Genomic DNA, 6,575 nt, shown 5'->3' on the forward strand with positions numbered 1-6,575 from the left:
CCTACTTTCCTTTGGCTATCACTCCCATGAGCCTTTTCCCTTTCCTGATAAAGGCTAGCCATGAGCACAGCTATGTGCTGAATCCTGTGGGTCCCCCCAAAGAAATCATTGAATCTGGGACTTCTCTTGGGGACCCCTGTATCTATAATAATATAAAGATTCTTCTTGGGGCACCTGGGTGGCTCAGTGGGTTTAAAGCCTCTGCCTTCAGCTCAGGTCATGATCCCAGGGTCCTGGGATCGAGCCCGGAGTCGGGCTCTCTGCTTGGCGGGGAGCCTGCTTCCTCCTCTCTCTCTCTCTCTCTGCCTGCCTCTCTGCCTACTTGTGATCTCTGTCTGTCAAATAAATAAATAAAATCTTAAAAAAAAAAAAAAATTCTTCTCGAGGGGCACCTGGCTGGCTCAGTGAATGAGCATGCCACTCGAGATTTCAGGGTTGTGAGTTTTGAGTCCGTATTGGGTGTAAAAGATTTTTTTTTTTTAAAGATTACTTTAAAAAATATAAAATAAAAAAGATTTTTCTTGATTCAAAAAAATCTGGAAGAGGCACATTGGAAGAGGCACAGAAGAAAATATGATTAGCTCCATTTGGTCACTGAGGAATGAGCACACAGAAGGTGGGCAACATGAATGAATTTTCACCAAGCCAAGATGGGCAGAGCTGAGATTTGAACTCAGGCTCATCTGTTTCCACACCCCAGCTCCTTCCATCTAGGACAGTGCAGCTTTATTGCTAAAGGTTAAGAATACCTCCCTTTCTCCACCTTCTCTAGTCCTTTTCCTTTAACTCTGTGAACCTGTCTGGCAGGTCTGACAGCACCAGGAGTGAAATCGAAGGGAGGGAGGTGTCAATTCCTTTCTTCTTCCACCTTCCTGTAGATAACTTCTCCACCCCTGCCTGGTATCCTGAGCCTGGCCACAGCCTTCATTGTCCCTCCCTCCCTACACCCACCACCACTTAACTCAAATCCTTTATTATCTGTTCATCATCTCCAATCTCATTTACTTTCTGCATTCTGCCTAAAAGTGGCATCTGTGGGCCCTGGCCACGTGGGGCCACTCGTTAACTCACTCACAGAGAAAAGAGGCTTCCTGGCCTGTACCAGGGACCTCAGGAGGCACAGCAGGAGCAACCCAACTCGGAGCAAGGAGAAGCAGTACACTGAAGATGCTGTCATGCTCTCCTGCCTTTGAGATTTTTTTTTTTAAGTTTTTATTTATCTATTGGATACACAGAGAGAGAGATCACAAGCAGGCAGAGAGGCAGGCAGAGAGAGAGGAGGGAAGCAGGCTCCCCGCGGAGCAAGAGAGCCCGATGCGGGGCTCGATCCAGAACCCTGAGATCATGACCTGAGCCGAAGGGCAGAGGCTTAACCCCCTGAGCCACCCAGGTGCCCCCTGCCTTTGAGATTTTCTCCTTTTTCTCTTCCTCAAGTTTGGATCTCTAGGTCTGAAACCCAGGAGCAAATAGATCGGTCAAGCCTTTCCTCTCCCCTTTTCTGTTTTCTCACCTGATGGTAAGGGGGTCACGGGCAAGAATTCTGATATGGTTATCTTACATGTCCATCTCCCCAGCGTCTGGCCCATAGCACACGGTCCACTTCTACAAATGTTTACGCTCTGTGTAAGGGAAGTCACGTTTTCCTGATCCTATATTCCTGCTGATTTAATTTAATTTAATGGAAAATCATTCCCCAAGCCCCAATACCACAGAAAATTCTGTATTTTGAGCTAAATATGTCTCTGTAAAATTTAGCAAATGACCTTGGTAAAGTGGAAAGTTCAGGAGATCTGGGGCCTATGGATTTTGATGAGGGAACAGAAGGCTGACTGAGGACAAAGCAAAAGCTGACACCCTGCAGCCTTCCCCCACCGCCACTCCTGGGTGGGACATATGTGACATTCTTTAGGTATCTCCCACCAATCTTAATGTTAATACCTTGCTAGAAGGAAAAACCTTGACAATGACAAGGCATCTTGTAGGTCCTCTTTAGCATATGAAAATTCTTTTGAAACTTCCCTTTTTCCTTACCTCCCCCAACCCCATCTATATAACCTGCCACCCCTCACAACCCCATGGCAGCCCCTCTTTCTGCCCACGGGTCTTGTCCTGGTGCTTTAATAAACCACCACTTTGCACCAAAGATGTCTCAAGAATTCTTTCTTGGTCGTCCACTCCAGACTCCACCCCACTGAACTTCACCTATATTCTAAAACTTCATCAGATTTAACATGTTTTCTCATTTTTTTCTGTTTACTGTTGTTCATAAAATCTAGAAAAGCTATCAGTGACTAGCTTGTCATTTTATATACCATTAAGAAAGAAAAAAAAACCACTTTCAGTCATAATTGTAGGATGCATCCCTATTTTCAGAGATTTTTTAAGATTTGAACTACTGCAAGCAATAAATACAGTATTTTTCAAATTGTAAAGTGGAAGTAAAAGGAGGAGGGAAAATACCTGGTCTTACCACCTAAAGAAAACCATTGTTATTAGCATCAGAATATTTCTCAGTATTGTTCTATGATATTTTTACAGTTATGGACCTTATACTAGTACATTTAATACACTTATGCATTAAATATATACATTTATACATATTTATAAATATACATTTCCAAATATGTATATTTGCATTTTTTAATATATTTGCATTTAAAAAAATATTTTACTTATTTATTTGACAGAGAGTGAGACAGCAAGAGAGGGAACACAAGCAGGGGGAGTGAGGGAGGGAGAAGCAAGTCCCCCCCCCAAGTGGGGAGCCCGATGCAGGGCTCCATCCCAGAACCCTGGGATCTTGACCTGAGCCGAAAGCAGATGCTCAACGACTGAGCCACTCAGGTATTCCATATATTGCATTTTATTATACAATTCATACTTTCGTTACCTCATATCCCTAAAAATAATTGCTGAGGATGCACTTCTTCATTTTGATAGATACTGCCAACTGCCTTCCAGAAAGGCTTCAATTTAGTAAAACATCTTCTTTAAATACAAAAAACCCATATTGAACAAAGTAGGGTGTTTCCTAGGTGAAGTCAGTATAAACGGTCACAAACTCAATAAGCAATTATGTTCATATTGTTATCTTTCATAATAAATTCTAAAGCACCCACGTGCCTTGTTACCAGTGAATTTAGGCTTCTTTTTTTAAGATTTTATTTATTTATTTTAGATTTTATTTTATTTTTTTTTAAGATTTTATTTATTTATTTGACAGAGATCACAAGTAGGCAGAGAGGCAGGCAGAGAGTGAGGTAGAAGCAGGCTCCCTGCTGAGCAGAGAGCCCGATGCAGGGCTTGATCCCAGGACCCTGAGATCATGACCTGAGCCAAAGGCAGAGGCTTTAACCCACTGAACCACCCAGGCACCCCAGATTTTATTTATTTTAGAAAGAGAGGGAAGCAGAGTACAAGAGAGCAGGGAGGGGCAGAGGGAGAGGGAGAGAGAATCTCAAGCAGTCTCCACGGTGAACATGGAGCCTGATCTGAGATCATGTCCTGAGCTGAAATCAAGAGTCAGATGTTTAACCAAATGAGCTACCCAGGTACCCCTTGAATTTGGTATTTCGTAAGGGTTTCTTTCCAATTGTCCCAGACTCCAGGGGCTTACTCTGGACCAGCAAACAAATCCAGGGAGAGTGTGAAGTCGTTCTGGGCACTCTGTTCTGGTTGTGACTCTCATGGCCTCACAGATCACTCTGGAAGACAGCCTACAGCATCTGGCTACCAGACAGGACCTGTGATGGTTCCTCCGGCACAGATCACAGATCCTTGTACTGCTCTGAGTACAAGGGAGAGGAGGAAATGCTCTCCCTGATTCACCTGATGAACTCTTACTCTTCAGAAGGCTAGGGTTTGTTCTGCAGGTCCACCACTCCAAGCACACAGACCCTTTGTTGCTTTCTCTCCTTGGAGCTATGGGGATTCCCTCGATGTGTTTGGCACATCTTAAACTTCCCAACCACAAAAGGATGTGACATACATACCAGTTCCAAAAAAGGATCAACTGCCCATCCCAGGAAGACTGCCAGTGAATTCAAGGGGCCTATACCTTTACTGCAGAGAGAAGAGGGGGTAGGTAACCCTTAGTGATTCAAGGCAATTTTGTCAAGCTTCTTTTTTACTGAGAGGACAGGGGTGAAACCCACAGAAATATAATCTCCAGGAGGGAGCCTCAGATACATCCAAGACAAGTGGCCAAAGAGTAGCTCTACTGGTTTCCTACAGCCACCACCACAATTACCAAAGACTGGGTGGCTTAAACAACAGAAATTTATTTTCTCATAGTTAAGAAGGTTGAAACCCTGAGATCACTGTGTTGGTAGGTTTGATGTCTTCTGAGGCCGCTCTCTTGGCTTGCAAATGTCTTTCCTCTGTGCGGCACAGCCCGAGGATCTCTTTGTGTGTCCAAATTCCCTCTTCTTATAAGAACACAGGTCCGATTGGAGTGGGGCCCACCCTTACAGTCTCATTTCAACTGACAGCCTCTTTAAAGGCTCTGTCTCCACAGATGATCACATTCCGAGGCAGTGGGGTTAGCGCTACGGCCGTATTACAGAATCATTCCAGCCCATAATAGCAGCTGAGATATGGTAGGATTTTGTGTAATTATCCTAGTTTATTGGAGATAGTCACCTTCACAAAAAGCAGATATTTGAGGTCCAGATCGATGCAGATTGGTGTATTGTTGCACATTAAAGGGAATCTACAAGAGCATCTATTTTCCTTGTAAACACTTCAACCATAGAACCTTGCAAGAGATGGCAAAGGCCAATGAAACATGAGTCAAGTGTCTACCTGGTCTCCAAACTGATTGTGATTCTGCATCCCACTCCTTACCCCTAATACATTTGTATTTTCTTTGAGAACTAGAAGCATTAGCAATTATGTACTACCATAGTAAGTAAGGGAATCAATCCAAGGGTCATAAAGGTGCTGCCATCCAGAAGTTCAGTCTTATGAGAGAACAGAGAGAGCCATATATATTCTAATCCTAATTCTGTGGCCAATGTGATTAGATCTTGGAAGAGGGAGAAATTAGTTTTGCCTGGGTTTAGGGAAGAAATGTTATTTGAATCTTGAAGATGTAGAATTTTTCCCAATGTAAAGAGCAGGTAGAACAGGGAGACTTGTTCAAATTACAGTAGTACTGTGATCATAAAGTAAAGAGCAGGAAAATATTGTCATTAGTATCTGAGGAACTAATCATATTTCCATACTCAAAGCATACCCAGTTAAAATTACTGAACCAGAATTATGAGTGTTAACTTGGATAAATATCTTAAAAAACAAAATTGAGCAAAGAAGGCAATTTACGAATGAATACAAATCGTATGCAATGGAATGGTAAGCTTTATACACAAGTGATCTCTTGTGTAGCTGGGGTCCCCTTGCTTGGGTCCATATCCTGCTACCACCACTTGAAAGCCATTTGATCCTGGGCAAATTGTGCCACTTTTCAGTTTTCTCACCTGTACATTGGGGCTCATAATAGGACTTAAACACAGAGGTATTGTGAGGATTTAGGGAAGTAATACAAGTAAAATACCTAGAACAGTGTCCGCCCTTCATAAATGTTAGCTACTGCACTGGTATAAAGTTTTAAAAGAACGAGTACAATATTTTGCTGAGTAAAACATAGAAATAAACAGAAACTTAAAAACGTATAGGAAAATGACGATGACTACATTTAGAACAGTGGTTACCTCTGTGGGACAGGGAGGGGAAGGAGATTAGAGAAGAGAATGGAAAGGCTTCAACTACATGTTTTTTTTTAAGATTTTTGTTTATTTATTTATTTAACAGACCGTTATCACAGGTAGGCAGAGAAGCAGGCAGAGAGAGAGAGGAAGAGAAGCAGGCTTCCCGCCGAGCAGGACCCTGGGATCATGACCGGAGCCAAAGGCAGAGGCTTTAACCCACTGAGCCACCGAGGCGCCCCAACTACATTGGTAATACTTTATTAAACGGGGTGATAACCACATGTTTTTCTTCAATTGGTATATATTTATGAAATATTTCATATTAAATACCTTAAAACATATAGCAAATGAAATGGGGGTGGGTTTGTATTCCTATAGACACCAAAGACCCTCCTTTATTAAACTAGTTTTGTGAGATTTGGGTAAGAGGCACAGAGGCTCCCCAAGGAGGGATCCTGGAGCCACCCAAACTGCCTGGCTCCTCTTTCTCATTCAGATCTGGGTTTAAATACCCCTTCCTCTGAGAAACCTTCCTCCAAAGCTATTTTAAAGCAGCCCCCCCCCCCCCCCCCAACACACTGCACTGTTTTATTGCAATGGGCATATCACTCTAAGGTGTTTTAGGATTGTGGCAATTGTTTGCCACTAGAATGTTCTGTCTTGCCCAACACTGTATTCCCAAAGTCTTTTCAAATCTTCAGGTGTTTTGTTTTGTTTTGTTTTGGGATGGATGACTGACTGACTGGATGGAGGGATGGATGAAGACCCTCCAAACTCAGGATGCCTCTTTTTAGCCCACCTGGTGGGCAGAGGTAGAATGAGAAAAGCCTGAGAAGGGGAGGGAAGATTGGAATAGTTTGAGGAGAG

Source organism: Lutra lutra, chromosome 14 (genome assembly GCF_902655055.1).
Source record: "Lutra lutra chromosome 14, mLutLut1.2, whole genome shotgun sequence".
In the NCBI taxonomy this organism is placed as follows: Eukaryota; Metazoa; Chordata; class Mammalia; order Carnivora; family Mustelidae; genus Lutra; species Lutra lutra.